Source organism: Cetorhinus maximus, unplaced genomic scaffold (assembly GCF_964194155.1).
Source record: "Cetorhinus maximus unplaced genomic scaffold, sCetMax3.hap1.1 HAP1_SCAFFOLD_1998, whole genome shotgun sequence".
NCBI lineage: Eukaryota > Metazoa > Chordata > Chondrichthyes > Lamniformes > Cetorhinidae > Cetorhinus > Cetorhinus maximus.
Window position 1 is genome coordinate 25001 of NW_027597938.1, and position 16328 is coordinate 41328.

At 46.4% G+C, this 16328-nt stretch overlaps 1 pseudogene across 1 annotated transcript in view; it reads left to right on the top strand.

Annotated features, from left to right (window-relative positions):
- The window catches only part of LOC144676843 (integrin alpha-X-like), a 57920-nt pseudogene that overhangs the window by 24235 nt on the left and 17357 nt on the right, over positions 1-16328 (top strand). The window contains exons 12-13 of the transcript XR_013575437.1: positions 963-1123; positions 1829-1980. The product of XR_013575437.1 is annotated as an integrin alpha-X-like (transcript). The remainder of the gene's footprint in view (positions 1-962; positions 1124-1828; positions 1981-16328) is intronic.

Consider the following 16328-nt stretch of genomic DNA (forward strand, 5'->3'; position numbering starts at 1 on the left):
GGTGGTTACCCAAACCCTGGGGAATGGGCACCAGGAGGGCGAGTGAAGCTGGTATCATGGGGGGGGTGGGGTAGGGGGTGGTGAGTAGGGGGTGTGATTAGGGGTGTTGGGTAGAAGCCTGGGTACCCCCCCCCTGTGTACCCCTGTGCCTCAGGGTGTGGGTAGACGGTGAGGACGATGCCAGTCCCCTGGCATCAGGGCGCTACCAGCCTGGGAGGGTGGGCAGGCGAGCGGCAGATACAGTTTGAGACAGAGGGAGGTGAGGTGGGTGCGCGTCGGCCGGAGGGATTTGGAGGGGGTAGTGAGATTGGGAAGGGTTTGAGTCCCCAGCGCTGATCCCTGTGCCCCTCGGCTCATCACCCTATCCCCCAACCCGAGAATGACCCACTTATACCTACTCTCGGTCTCCTGTTCACCAGCCCACCCTCTATCCCTGTGAACACCTTGCCGCCCTTACATCCTGAGCCCCTCATTTGCCTTAAACAAACGCTTGACCTGTCTCCTTGTCCAAACGCCTTCCTGGAACCTAAGGACAGCACCTCCACAGGTTAACCTCTTCCCCGCGCTCTCCAGTGTGTTCACACCCTTCCGATGGTGTGGACACCCTGAACTGTGCACAATCCTCCAACTGAGGTCTGACGCTGAATGTCCCCCACCCCCCTGTTACTGTGTATCAGGCTCGAGAAGGGGCTGAATGGCCTCCACCTGTTCCTGTGTGACAGGCTCGAGAAGGGGCTGAATGGGCCTCCTCCTGTTCCTGTGTAACAGGCTGGAGAGGGGCTGAATGGCCTCCTCCTGTTCCTGTGTAACAGGCTCGAGAAGGGGCTGAATGGCCTCCTCCTGTTCCTGTGTAACAGGGACCGAGAGGGGCTGAATGGCCTTCTCCTGGCCCTGTCTTTTCTGTGGGTTGTGTGTGAATTAGTGTGAGTTTGTGTGGGTGATTCCGGCCGTTCTATCCCCAGGTCGAGACCAGTGATCAATGTGACGGCCAGTGTGACACACAGCCCTGAAGAGATCGCCTTGTGGACGTTCGTCTGTCCTGGGAGCGCTGTGGACCTGCAGACGGCTGTGAGCAACCTGTCCGTCTGTTTCAATGTGTCTCTGGCCACGTCTGCCAATAAAGGTACCTCACCCGGTCATTGCAAACTCTCGCCACCCTCAGCAATCTGTGTGGTTCTCGATCTCTGCTCCCCCTTCCCCGACAGTGCGGAGCTCCCTCAGCACTGACCCTCCGACAGTGCGGCGCTCCCTCAGCGCTGACCCTCCGACAGTGCGGCGCTCCCTCAGCACTGACCCTCCGACAGTGCGGCGCTCCCTCAGCGCTGACCCTCCGACAGTGCGGCGCTCCCTCAGCACTGACCCTCCCACAGTGCGGCGCTCCCTCAGCACTGACCCTCCGACAGTGCGGAGCTCCCTCAGCGCTGACCCCTCTGACAATGCGGCGCTCCCTCAGCACTGACCCTCCAACAGTGCGGCGCTCCCTCAGCGCTGACCTTCCCACAGTGCGGGCGCTCCCTCAGCACTGACCCTCCGACAGTGCGGTTCTCCCTCAGCACTGACCCCTCCGACAGTGCGGCGCTCCCTCAGCACTGACCCTCCGGCAGTTCAGGCGCTCCCTCAGCACTGACCCTCCGACAGTGCGGCGCTCCCTCAGCGCTGACCCTCCGACAGTGCGGCGCTCCCTCAGTACTGACCCTCCGACAGTGCGGGCGCTCCTCAGCACTGACCCTCCGACAGTGCGGGCGCACCCTCGGCACTGACCCTCTGCGACTTCCGCTGCGGTTAGACATTTTCTGACCAACTGACCTTCCACCTCTCGCTCACACAGGTGAACTCCGAGCCAACTTGACCTACGATGTCAAGCTCGATTCCGAGAGGCACATGCCTAGGGTCAAAATCGGGGAAGGGGCCAGGATCTTCACCGGACACCAGGCTGTCACTAATGACACTTACTGCTTCCAGCACCCGCTGCTGCTCACGGTGGGTACCCCCTCTTCAGATGCTGCTACCTTAGGCCCCAGGCCTGAGGCCTAGATTGAGGCCTTATAGGCCCCGGGCAGGCAGGGAGCAAGTGCGCCCTCAGCCCCGCCTTCAGTCTGTCAACCCCAAATCCCCCTCGCAACCCCCCACCTCCCAACCAACAAGAAATGTGTGAATTGACCTCCCCCAATAACCCAACTACAGAGCTTTGAGGGAGCTTTGCTCTGTATCTAACCCCATGCTGTACCTGACCTCTGAATTGCTGCACCCTCGTTCAGGTACGACACACCACCCACCCCTACCCAGCCCCAAATCCGACCCACCAGATCATAAGGGCCATAGGAGCAGAAAGTAGGCCATTCGGCCCATCGAGTCTGCTCCACCATTCAATCGTGGCTGATAAAGTTTCTCAACCCCATTCTCCCGCCTTCTCCCCGTCACCTTTGATCCCCTTACCCATCAAGAACCTATCTATCTCGGTCTTAAATACACTCAATGGCCTGGCCTCCACAGCCTTCTGTGGCAATGAATTCCATAGATTCACCACTCTCTCTGGCTAAAGAAGTTTCTCCCTCATCTCTGTTCTAAAAGGTCTTCCCTCTACACTGAGGCTGTGCCCCTCGGGTCCTGGTCTCTCCTACTCATGGAAACATCTTCCCCACGTCCCACTCTCTATCCAGGCCTTTCAGTATTCTGCAAGTTTCAATCAGATCCCCCCGCCTCATCCTTCTAAACTCCATCGAGTATAGACCCAGAGGACCCCCCCACCAGGACCAATGGTTTCTGCCCTGCCTCCCCTTCCATCAGAAAAAGAGACACGTCGGAGCTTTTCGATTTGCACTCATCAGGACTTCTTTGCAAGAATGCCAATCACCAGAGGAAAGCGACAATTTTAGCGACGACGCTGAGGGAGAAACAACAATTTGCACTTGATGTGAAGAGAGTGCACTCTCTTCTCAAGCAGTATTCATTGTTGTCATTTACCCCTTCTATTGGTATCCTTGCGAAGTGGCCTGATGAGTGCAAGGTTAACAGCTTTGGCATGTCTCCCTGTTCCTCAATACCAACTGTACCGTGGTTTACCTACCCGCTCAGTAAACTTCTCCACTCCCAGTTTCCCGCCCTTCTGGAAATTGTCACTGAGGGATCCTCCTCGGGTCCTACGCATGCGGCCGCCCAACACCCCCCACCCGTAGGATTGCAGCAAGACATTCGTGACTCCTTCATTCTGATCTCAGCACCATGAAAGGGAACTCTCCAAAAATGGGAAATGGATAAATACTTTGCGGGGGGAAAACTGGCCCTGGGTTTACAGGGGGGGGGAGTGGGAGGAGGGAAGGGGGTGGGGAGGGGGGATAAATCCGATGCCTCTACGGAAGAGCCAGCATGGCCAGCAATGGGCTGAATGGCCCCCTCCTGTTCTGCCTCATGCTTGGCATTATGGAAGAGGACATTAGGGTTAGGGTTAGGGTCAGGGTTAGGGTTAGGGTTAGGGTTTGATGGTAGAGGACATTAGGGTTAGGGTTAGGGTTTTATGCTAGAGGACATTAGGGTTAGGGTTAGGGTTTTATGGAAGAGGACATTAGGGTTAGGGTTAGGGTTAGGGTTTTATGCTAGAGGACATTAGGGTTAGGGTTAGGGTTTTATAGTTGAGGACATTAGGGTTAGGGTTAAGGTTTTATAGTTGAGGACATTAGGGTTAGGGTTAGGGTTTTATGCTAGAGGACATTAGGGTTAGGGTTAGGGTTTTATGGAAGAGGACATTAGGGTTAGGGTTAGGGTTTGATGGTAGAGGACATTAGGGTTAGGGTTAGGGTTAGGGTTTGATGGTAGAGGACATTAGGGTTAGGGTTAGGGTTTTATGGCAGCGGACATTAGGGTTAGGGTTAGGATTTTATAGTTGAGGACATTAGGGTTAGGGTTAGGGTTTTATGGTGGAGGATATTAGGGTTAGGGTTAGGGTTTTATGCTAGAGGACATTAGGGTTAGGGTTAGGGTTTTATGGCAGCGGACATTAGGGTTAGGGTTAGGGTTTTATAGTTGAGGACATTAGTGTTAGGGTTAGGGTTTTAAGGTGGAGGACATTAGGGTTAGGGTTAGGGTTAGGGTTAGGGTTTTATGCTAGAGGACATTAGGGTTAGGGTTAGGGTTTTATGGAATAGGACATTAGGGTTAGGGTTAGGGTTTTATGCTAGAGGACATTAGGGTTAGGGTTTGGGTTTTATGGAAGAGGACATTAGGGTTAGGGTAAGGGTTTTATGCTAGAGGACATTAGGGTTAGGGTTAGGGTTAGGGTTAGGGTTTTATGGTAGAGAACATTAGGGTTAGGGTTAGGGTTAGGGTTTTATGGTAGAGGACATTAGGGTTAGGGTTAGGGTTTTATGGTAGCGGACATTAGGGTTAGGGTTAGGGTTTTATGCTAGAGGACATTAGGGTTAGGTTTATGGTTTTATGGAAGAGGACATTAGGGTTAGGGTTAGGGTTTTATGCTAGAGGACATTAGGGTTAGGGTTAGGGTTTTATGGTAGAGGACATTAGGGTTAGGGTTAGGGTCAGGGTTAGGGTTGGGTTTTATGGTAGAGGACATTAGGGTTAGGGTTAGGGTTAGTGTTTTATGGTAGAGGACATTAGGGTTAGGGTTAGGGTTTTATGGTAGAGGACATTAGGGTTAGGGTTAGGGTTAGGGTTTTATGGTAGAGGACATTAGGGTTAGGGTTAGGGTTAGGCTTTTATGCTAGAGGACATTAGGGTTAGGGTTAGGGTTTCATAGTTGAGGACATTAGGGTTAGGGTTAGGGTTTTATGGTGGAGGACATTAGGGTTAGGGTTAGGGTTTTATGGTATAGGACATTAGGGTTAGGGTTAGGGTTTTATGGAAGAGGACATTAGGGTTAGGGTTAGGGTTTTATGGAAGAGGATATTAGGGTTAGGGTTAGGGTTTTATGCTAGAGGACATTAGGGTTAGGGTTAGGGTTTTATGGAAGAGCACAATAGGGTTAGGGTTAGGGTTTTATGGTAGGGGACATTAGGGTTTGTGTTAGGGTTTTATGGTAGCGGACATTAGGGTTAGGGTTTTATGGTAGCGGACATTAGGGTTAGGGTTAGGGTTTTATGGAAGAGGACATTAGGGTTAGGGTTAGGATTAGGGTTAGCATTAAGGTTAGGGTTTTATGGAAGAGGACATTAGGGTTATGGTTAGGGTTTTATGGAAGAGGACATTAGGGTTATGGTTAGGGTTTTATGGTAGGGGACATTAGGGTTAGGGTTAGGATTTTATAGTTGAGGACATTAGGGTTAGGGTTAGGGTTTTATGGTGGAGGACATTAGGGTTAGGGTTAGGGTTTTATGCTAGAGGACATGAGGGTTAGGGTTAGGGTTTTATGGCAGCGGACATTAGGGTTAGGCTTAGGGTTTTATAGTTGAGGACATTAGTGTTAGGGTTAGGGTTTTATGGTGGAGGACATTAGGGTTAGGGTTAGGGTTTTATGCTAGAGGACATTAGGGTTAGGGTTAAGGTTTTATGGAAGAGGACATTAGGGTTAGGGTTAGGGTTTTATGGCAGCGGACATTAGGGTTAGGGTTAGGATTTTATAGTTGAGGACATTAGGGTTAGGGTTAGGGTTTTATGGCAGCGGACATTAGGGTTAGGGTTAGGATTTTATAGTTGAGGACATTAGGGTTAGGGTTAGGGTTTTATGGTGGAGGACATTAGGGTTAGGGTTAGGGTTTTATGCTAGAGGACATTAGGGTTAGGGTTAGGGATTTATGGCAGCGGACATTAGGGTTAGGGTTAGGGTTTTATAGTTGAGGACATTAGGGTTAGGGTTAGGGTTTTATGGAAGAGGATATTAGGGTTAGGGTTAGGGTTTTATGCTAGAGGACATTAGGGTTAGGGTTAGGGTTTTATGGAAGAGGACAATAGGGTTAGGGTTAGGGTTTTATGGTAGGGGACAATAGGGTTTGGGTTAGGGTTTTATGGTAGCCGACATTAGGGTTAGGGTTTTATGGTAGCGGACATTAGGGTTAGGGTTAGGGTTTTATGGAAGAGGACATTAGGGTTAGGGTTAGGATTAGGGTTAGCATTAAGGTTAGGGTTTTATGGAAGAGGACATTAGGGTTATGGTTAGGGTTTTATGGAAGAGGACATTAGGGTTATGGTTAGGGTTTTATGGTAGGGGACATTAGGGTTAGAGTTAGGGTTTTATGGAAGAGGACATTAGGGTCAGGGTTAGGGTTAGGGTTAGGGTTTGATGGTAGAGGACATTAGGGTTAGGGTTAGGGTTAGGGTTAGGGTTAGGGTTTTATGGTAGAGGACATTAGGGTTAGGGTTAGGGTTAGGGTTTTATGCTAGAGGACATTAGGGTTAGGGTTAGGGTTTTATAGTTGAGGACATTAGGGTAAGGGTTAGGGTTTTATGCTAGAGGACATTAGGGTTAGGGTTAGGGTTTTATGGACGAGGACATTAGGGTTAGGGTTAGGGTTAGGGTTAGGGTTTGATGGTAGAGGACATTAGGGTTAGGGTTAGGGTTCGGGTTTTATGCTAGAGGACATTGGGGTTTGGGTTAGGGTTTTATGGAAGAGGACATTAGGGTTAGGGTTAGGGTTAGGGTTAGGGTTTTATGGTAGAGGACATTAGGGTTAGGGTTAGGGTTAGTGTTTTATGCTAGAGGACATTAGAGTTAGGGTTAGGGTTTTATGGCAGCGGACATAAGGGTTAGGGTTAGGATTTTATAGTTGAGGACATTAGGGTTAGGGTTAGGGTTTTATGGTGGAGGACATTAGGGTTAGAGTTAGGGTTTTATGCTAGAGGACATTAGGGTTAGGGTTAGGGTTTTATGGCAGCGGACATTAGGGTTAGGGTTAGGGTTTTATAGTTGAGGACATTAGTGTTAGGGTTAGGGTTAGGGTTAGGGTTAGGGTTTTATGGTGGAGGACATTAGGGTTAGGGTTAGGGTTTTATGGAATAGGACATTAGGGTTAGGGTTAGGGTTTTATGCTAGAGGACATTAGCGTTAGGGTTAGGGTTTTATGGAAGAGGACATTAGGGTTAGGGTAAGGGTTTTATGCTAGAGGACATTAGGGTTAGGTTTACGGTTTTATGGAAGAGGACATTAGGGTTAGGGTTAGCGTTTTATGCTAGAGGACATTAGGGTTAGAGTTCGGGTTTTATGGAAGAGGACATTAGGGTCAGGGTTAGGGTTAGGGTTAGGGTTTGATGCTAGAGGACATTAGGGTTAGGGTTAGGGTTAGGGTTAGGGTTTTATGGTAGAGGACATTAGGGTTAGGGTTAGGATTAGGGTTAGGGTTTTATGCTAGAGGACATTAGGGTTAGGTTTAGGGTTTTATGGAATAGGACATTAGGGTTAGGGTTAGGGTTTTATGCTAGAGGACATTAGGGTTAGGGTTTGGGTTTTATGGAAGAGGACATTAGGGTTAGGGTTAGGGTTTTATGCTAGAGGACATTAGGGTTAGGGTTAGGGTTTTATGTAAGAGGACATTAGGGTTAGGGTTAGGGTTAGGGTTTTATTCTAGAGGACATTAGGGTTAGGGTTAGGGTTTTATAGTTGAGGACATTAGGGTTAGGGTTAAGGTTTTATAGTTGAGGACATTAGGGTTAGGGTTAGGGTTTTATGCTAGAGGACATTAGTTTTAGGGTTAGGGTTTTATGGAAGAGGACATTAGGGTTAGGGTTAGGGTTTGATGGTAGAGGACATTAGGGTTAGGGTTAGGGTTAGGGTTTTATGGTAGAGGACATTAGGGTTAGGGTTAGGGTTAGGGTTTTATGCTACAGGACATTAGGGTTAGGGTTAGGGTTTTATGGAAGAGGACATTAGGGTTAGGGTTAGGGTTTTATGGTAGAGGACATTAGGGTTAGGGTTAGGGTTAGGGTTTTATGCTAGAGGACATTAGGGTTAGGGTTAGGGTTTTATGGCAGCGGACATTAGGGTTAGGGTTAGGGTTAGGGTTTTATGCTAGAGGACATTAGGGTTAGGGTTAGGGTTTTATGGAAGAGGACATTAGTGTTAGGGTTAGGGTTAGGGTTTTATGGTAGAGGACATTAGGGTTAGGGTTAGGGTTAGGGTTTTATGCTAGAGGACATTAGGGTTAGGGTTAGGGTTTTATGGAAGAGGACATTAGGGTTAGGGTTAGGGTTAGGGTTTTATGGTAGAGGACATTAGGGTTAGGGTTAGGGTTAGGGTTTTATGCTAGAGGACATTAGGGTTAGGGTTAGGGTTTTATGCTGGAGGACATTAGGGTTAGGGTTAGGGTTTTATGGTGGAGGACATTAGGGTTAGGGTTAGGGTTTTATGCTAGAGGACATTAGGGTTAGGGTTAGGGTTTTATGGAAGAGGACATTAGGGTTAGGGTTAGGGTTTGATGGTAGAGGACATTAGGGTTAGGGTTAGGGTTAGGGTTTTATGGTAGAGGACATTAGGGTTATTGTTAGGGTTAGGGTTTTATGCTAGAGGACATTAGGGTTAGGGTTAGGGTTTTATGGAAGAGGACATTAGGGTTAGTGTTAGGGTTAGGGTTTTATGGTAGAGGACATTAGGGTTAGGGTTAGGGTTAGGGTTTTATGCTAGAGGACATTAGGGTTAGGGTTAGGGTTTTATGGCAGCGGACATTAGGGGTAGGGTTAGGATTTTGTAGTTGAGGACATTAGGGTTAGGGTTAGGGTTTTATGGTGGAGGACATTAGGGTTAGGGTTAGGGATTTATGCTAGAGGACATTAGGGTTAGGGTTAGGGTTTTATGGCAGCGGACATTTGGGTTAGGGTTAGGGTTTTATAGTTGAGGACATTAGGGTTAGGGTTAGGGTTTTATGGTGGAGGACATTAGGGTTAGGGTTAGGGTTTTATGGAATAGGACATTAGGGTTAGGGTTAGGGTTTTATGCTAGAGGACATTAGGGTTAGAGTTAGGGTTTTATGGAAGAGGACATTAGGGTCAGGGTTACGGTTAGGGTTTGATGGTAGAGGACATTAGGGTTAGGGTTAGGGTTAGGGTTAGGGTTTTATGGTAGAGGACATTAGGGTTAGTGTTAGGGTTAGGGTTTTATAGTTGAGGACATTAGGGTTAGGGTTAGGGTTTTATGCTAGAGGACATTAGGGTTAGGGTTAGGGTTTTATGGACGAGGACATTAGGGTTAGGGTTAGGGTTAGGGTTAGGGTTTGATGGTAGAGGACATTCGGGTGAGGTTTAGGGTTAGGGTTAGGGTTTTATGGTAGAGGACATTGCGGTTAGGGTTAGGGTTAGGGTTCGGGTTTTATGCTAGAGGACATTGGGGTTTGGGTTAGTGTTTTATGGAAGAGGACATTAGGGTTAGGGTTAGGGTTAGGGTTAGGGTTTTATGGTAGAGGACATTAGGGTTAGGGTTAGGGTTAGGGTTTTATGCTAGAGGACATTAGAGTTAGGGTTAGGATTTTATGGCAGCGGACATTAGGGTTAGGGTTAGGATTTTATAGTTGAGGACATTAGGGTTAGGGTTAGGGTTTTATGGTGGAGGACATTAGGGTTAGGGTTAGGGTTTTATGCTAGAGGACATTAGGGTTAGGGTTAGGGTTTTATGGCAGCGGACATTAGGGTTAGGGTTTTATAGTTGAGGTCATTAGTGTTAGGGTTAGGGTTAGGGTTTTATGGTGGAGGACATTAGGGTTAGGGTTAGGGTTAGGGTTAGGCTTTTATGCTAGAGGACATTAGGGTTAGGGTTAGGGTTAGGGTTTTATAGTTGAGGACATTAGGGTTAGGGTTAGGGTTTTATGCTAGAGGACATTAGGGTTAGGGTTAGGGTTTTATGGACGAGGACATTAGGGTTAGGGTTAGGGTTAGGGTTAGGGTTTGATGGTAGAGGACATTCGGGTGAGGGTTAGGGTTAGGGTTAGGGTTTTATGGTAGAGGACATTGGGGTTAGGGTTAGGGTTAGGGTTCGGGTTTTATGCTAGAGGACATTGGGGTTTGGGTTAGTGTTTTATGGAAGAGGACATTAGGGTTAGGGTTAGGGTTAGGGTTAGGGTTTTATGGTAGAGGACATTAGGGTTAGGGTTAGGGTTAGGGTTTTATGCTAGAGGACATTAGAGTTAGGGTTAGGATTTTATGGCAGCGGACATTAGGGTTAGGGTTAGGATTTTATAGTTGAGGACATTAGGGTTAGGGTTAGGGTTTTATGGTGGAGGACATTAGGGTTAGGGTTAGGGTTTTATGCTAGAGGACATTAGGGTTAGGGTTAGGGTTTTATGGCAGCGGACATTAGGGTTAGGGTTTTATAGTTGAGGTCATTAGTGTTAGGGTTAGGGTTAGGGTTTTATGGTGGAGGACATTAGGGTTAGGGTTAGGGTTAGGGTTAGGCTTTTATGCTAGAGGACATTAGGGTTAGGGTTAGGGTTTTATGGAAGAGGACATTAGGGTTAGGGTTAGGGTTAGGGTTAGGGTTTTATGGTAGAGGACATTAGGGTTAGGGTTAGGGTTAGGGTTTTATGTTAGAGGACATTAGGGTTAGGGTTAGGGTTTTATGGCAGCGGACATTAGGGTTAGGGTTAGGATTTTATAGTTGAGGACATTAGGGTTAGGGTTAGGGTTTTATGGTGGAGGACATTAGGGTTTGGGTTAGGGTTTTATGCTAGAGGACATTAGGGTTAGGGTTAGGGTTTTATGGCAGCGGATATTAGGGTTAGGGTTAGGGTTTTATAGTTGAGGACATTAGTGTTAGGGTTAGGGTTTTAAGGTGGAGGACATTAGGGTTAGGGTTAGGGTTAGGGTTAGGGTTTTATGCTAGAGGACATTAGGGTTAGGGTTTGGGTTTTATGGAATAGGACATTAGGGTTAGGGTTAGGGTTTTATGCTAGAGGACATTAGGGTTAGGGTTTGGGTTTTATGGAAGAGGACATTAGGGTTAGGGTAAGGGTTTTATGCTAGAGGACATTAGGGTTATTGTTAGGGTTAGGGTTAGGGTTTTATGGTAGAGAACATTAGGGTTAGGGTTAGGGTTAGGGTTTTATGGTAGAGGACATTAGGGTTAGGGTTAGGGTTTTATGGTAGCGGACATTAGGGTTAGGGTTAGGGTTTTATGCTAGAGGACATTAGGGTTAGGTTTATGGTTTTATGGAAGAGGACATTAGGGTTAGGGTTAGGGTTTTATGCTAGAGGACATTAGGGTTAGGGTTAGGGTTTTATGGAAGAGGACATTAGGGTTAGGGTTAGGGTTAGGGTTAGGTTTTGATGGTAGAGGACATTAGGGGTAGGGTTAGGGTCAGGGTTAGGGTTGGGTTTTATGGTAGAGGACATTAGGGTTAGGGTTAGGGTTAGTGTTTTATGGTAGAGGACATTAGGGTTAGGGTTAGGGTTTTATGGTAGAGGACATTAGGGTTAGGGTTAGGGTTAGGGTTTTATGGTAGAGGACATTAGGGTTAAGGTTAGGGTTAGGCTTTTATGCTAGAGGACATTAGGGTTAGGGTTAGGGTTTCATAGTTGAGGACATTAGGGTTAGGGTTAGGGTTTTATGGTGGAGGACATTAGGGTTAGGGTTAGGGTTTTATGGTATAGGACATTAGGGTTAGGGTTAGGGTTTTATGGAAGAGGACATTAGGGTTAGGGTTAGGGTTTTATGGAAGAGGATATTAGGGTTAGGGTTAGGGTTTTATGGAAGAGGACATTAGGGTTAGGGTTAGGATTAGGGTTAGCATTAAGGTTAGGGTTTTATGGAAGAGGACATTAGGGTTAGGGTTAGGGTTTTATGGAAGAGGATATTAGGGTTAGGGTTAGGGTTTTATGCTAGAGGACATTAGGGTTAGGGTTAGGGTTTTATGGAAGAGGACAATAGGGTTAGGGTTAGGGTTTTATGGTAGGGGACATTAGGGTTTGTGTTAGGGTTTTATGGTAGCGGACATTAGGGTTAGGGTTTTATGGTAGCGGACATTAGGGTTAGGGTTAGGGTTTTATGGAAGAGGACATTAGGGTTAGGGTTAGGATTAGGGTTAGCATTAAGGTTAGGGTTTTATGGAAGAGGACATTAGGGTTATGGTTAGGGTTTTATGGAAGAGGACATTAGGGTTATGGTTAGGGTTTTATGGTAGGGGACATTAGGGTTAGGGTTAGGATTTTATAGTTGAGGACATTAGGGTTAGGGTTAGGGTTTTATGGTGGAGGACATTAGGGTTAGGGTTAGGGTTTTATGCTAGAGGACATGAGGGTTAGGGTTAGGGTTTTATGGCAGCGGACATTAGGGTTAGGGTTAGGGTTTTATAGTTGAGGACATTAGTGTTAGGGTTAGGGTTTTATGGTGGAGGACATTAGGGTTAGGGTTAGGGTTTTATGCTAGAGGACATTAGGGTTAGGGTTAGGGATTTATGGCAGCGGACATTAGGGTTAGGTTTAGGGTTTTATAGTTGAGGACATTAGGGTTAGGGTTAGGGTTTTATGGAAGAGGATATTAGGGTTAGGGTTAGGGTTTTATGCTAGAGGACATTAGGGTTAGGGTTAGGGTTTTATGGAGGAGGACAATAGGGTTAGGGTTAGGGTTTTATGGTAGGGGACATTAGGGTTTGGGTTAGGGTTTTATGGTAGCCGACATTAGGGTTAGGGTTTTATGGTAGCGGACATTAGGGTTAGGGTTAGGGTTTTATGGAAGAGGACATTAGGGTTAGGGTTAGGATTAGGGTTAGCATTAAGGTTAGGGTTTTATGGAAGAGGACATTAGGGTTATGGTTAGGGTTTTATGGAAGAGGACATTAGGGTTATGGTTAGGGTTTTATGGTAGGGGACATTAGGGTTAGAGTTAGGGTTTTATGGAAGAGGACATTAGGGTCAGGGTTAGGGTTAGGGTTAGGGTTTGATGGTAGAGGACATTAGGGTTAGGGTTAGGGTTAGGGTTAGGGTTAGGGTTTTATGGTAGAGGACATTAGGGTTAGGGTTAGGGTTAGGGTTTTATGCTAGAGGACATTAGGGTTAGGGTTAGGGTTTTATAGTTGAGGACATTAGGGTAAGGGTTAGGGTTTTATGCTAGAGGACATTAGGGTTAGGGTTAGGGTTTTATGGACGAGGACATTAGGGTTAGGGTTAGGGTTAGGGTTAGGGTTAGGGTTTGATGGTAGAGGACATTAGGGTTAGGGTTAGGGTTAGGGTTTTATGGTAGAGGACATTAGGGTTAGGGTTAGGGTTCGGGTTTTATGCTAGAGGACATTGGGGTTTGGGTTAGGGTTTTATGGAAGAGGACATTAGGGTTAGGGTTAGGGTTAGGGTTTTATGGTAGAGGACATTAGGGTTAGGGTTAGGGTTAGTGTTTTATGCTAGAGGACATTAGAGTTAGGGTTAGGGTTTTATGGCAGCGGACATAAGGGTTAGGGTTAGGATTTTATAGTTGAGGACATTAGGGTTAGGGTTAGGGTTTTATGGTGGAGGACATTAGGGTTAGAGTTAGGGTTTTATGCTAGAGGACATTAGGGTTAGGGTTAGGGTTTTATGGCAGCGGACATTAGGGTTAGGGTTAGGGTTTTATAGTTGAGGACATTAGTGTTAGGGTTAGGGTTAGGGTTAGGGTTAGGGTTTTATGGTGGAGGACATTAGGGTTAGGGTTAGGGTTTTATGGAATAGGACATTAGGGTTAGGGTTAGGGTTTTATGCTAGAGGACATTAGCGTTAGGGTTAGGGTTTTATGGAAGAGGACATTAGGGTTAGGGTAAGGGTTTTATGCTAGAGGACATTAGGGTTAGGTTTACGGTTTTATGGAAGAGGACATTAGGGTTAGGGTTAGCGTTTTATGCTAGAGGACATTAGGGTTAGAGTTCGGGATTTATGGAAGAGGACATTAGGGTCAGGGTTAGGGTTAGGGTTAGGGTTTGATGCTAGAGGACATTAGGGTTAGGGTTAGGGTTAGGGTTAGGGTTTTATGGTAGAGGACATTAGGGTTAGGGTTAGGATTAGGGTTAGGGTTTTATGCTAGAGGACATTAGGGTTAGGTTTAGGGTTTTATGGAATAGGACATTAGGGTTAGGGTTAGGGTTTTATGCTAGAGGACATTAGGGTTAGGGTTTGGGTTTTATGGAAGAGGACATTAGGGTTAGGGTGAGGGTTTTATGCTAGAGGACATTAGGGTTAGGGTTAGGGTTTTATGTAAGAGGACATTAGGGTTAGGGTTAGGGTTAGGGTTTTATTCTAGAGGACATTAGGGTTAGGGTTAGGGTTTTATAGTTGAGGACATTAGGGTTAGGGTTAAGGTTTTATAGTTGAGGACATTAGGGTTAGGGTTAGGGTTTTATGCTAGAGGACATTAGGGTTAGGGTTAGGGTTTTATGGAAGAGGACATTAGGGTTAGGGTTAGGGTTTGATGGTAGAGGACATTAGGGTTAGGGTTTTATGGTAGAGGACATTAGGGTTAGGGTTAGGGTTAGGGTTTTATGCTAGAGGACATTAGGGTTAGGGTTAGGGTTTTATGGAAGAGGACATTAGGGTTAGGGTTAGGGTTAGGGTTTTATGGTAGAGGACATTAGGGTTAGGGTTAGGGTTAGGGTTTTATGCTAGAGGACATTAGGGTTAGGGTTAGGGTTTTATGGCAGCGGACATTAGGGTTAGGGTTAGGGTTAGGGTTTTATGCTAGAGGACATTAGGGTTAGGGTTAGGGTTTTATGGAAAAGGACATTAGGGTTAGGGTTAGGGTTAGGGTTTTATGGTAGAGGACATTAGGGTTAGTGTTAGGGTTAGGGTTTTATGCTAGAGGACATTAGGGTTAGGGTTAGGGTTTTATGGAAGAGGACATTAGGGTTAGGGTTAGGGTTAGGGTTTTATGGTAGAGGACATTAGGGTTAGGGTTAGGGTTAGGGTTTTATGCTAGAGGACATTAGGGTTAGGGTTAGGGTTTTATGGTGGAGGACATTAGGGTTAGGGTTAGGGTTTTATGGTGGAGGACATTAGGGTTAGGGTTAGGGTTTTATGCTAGAGGACATTAGGGTTAGGGTTAGGGTTTTATGGAAGAGGACATTAGGGTTAGGGTTAGGGTTTGATGGTAGAGGACATTAGGGTTAGGGTTAGGGTTAGGGTTTTATGGTAGAGGACATTAGGGTTATTGTTAGGGTTAGGGTTTTATGCTAGAGGACATTAGGGTTAGGGTTAGGGTTTTATGGAAGAGGACATTAGGGTTAGTGTTAGGGTTCGGGTTTTATGGTAGAGGACATTAGGGTTAGGGTTAGGGTTAAGGTTTTATGCTAGAGGACATTAGGGTTAGGGTTAGGGTTTTATGGCAGCGGACATTAGGGGTAGGGTTAGGATTTTATAGTTGAGGACATTAGGGTTAGGGTTAGGGTTTTATGGTGGAGGACATTAGGGTTAGGGTTAGGGATTTATGCTAGAGGACATTAGGGTTAGGGTTAGGGTTTTATGGCAGCGGACATTTGGGTTAGGGTTAGGGTTTTATAGTTGAGGACATTAGGGTTAGGGTTAGGGTTTTATGGTGGAGGACATTAGGGTTAGGGTTAGGGTTTTATGGAATAGGACATTAGGGTTAGGGTTAGGGTTTTATGCTAGAGGACATTAGGGTTAGAGTTAGGGTTTTATGGAAGAGGACATTAGGGTCAGGGTTAGGGTTAGGGTTTGATGGTAGAGGACATTAGGGTTAGGGTTAGGGTTAGGGTTAGGGTTTTATGGTAGAGGACATTAGGGTTAGTGTTAGGGTTAGGGTTTTATAGTTGAGGACATTAGGGTTAGGGTTAGGGTTTTATGCTAGAGGACATTAGGGTTAGGGTTAGGGTTTTATGGACGAGGACATTAGGGTTAGGGTTAGGGTTAGGGTTAGGGTTTGATGGTAGAGGACATTCGGGTGAGGGTTAGGGTTAGGGTTAGGGTTTTATGGTAGAGGATATTGGGGTTAGGGTTAGTGTTAGGGTTCGGGTTTTATGCTAGAGGACATTGGGGTTTGGGTTAGTGTTTTATGGAAGAGGACATTAGGGTTAGGGTTAGGGTTAGGGTTAGGGTTTTATGGTAGAGGACATTAGGGTTAGGGTTAGGGTTAGGGTTTTATGCTAGAGGACATTAGAGTTAGGGTTAGGATTTTATGGCAGCGGACATTAGGGTTAGGGTTAGGATTTTATAGTTGAGGACATTAGGGTTAGGGTTAGGGTTTTATGGTGGAGGACATTAGGGTTAGGGTTAGGGTTTTATGCTAGAGGACATTAGGGTTAGGGTTAGGGTTTTATGGCAGCGGACATTAGGGTTAGGGTTTTATAGTTGAGGTCATTAGTGTTAGGGTTAGGGTTAGGGTTTTATGGTGGAGGACATTAGGGTTAGGTTTACGGTTTTATGGAAGAGGACATTAGGGTTAGGGTTAGTGTTTTATGCTAGAGGACATTAGGGTTAGAGTTTGGGTT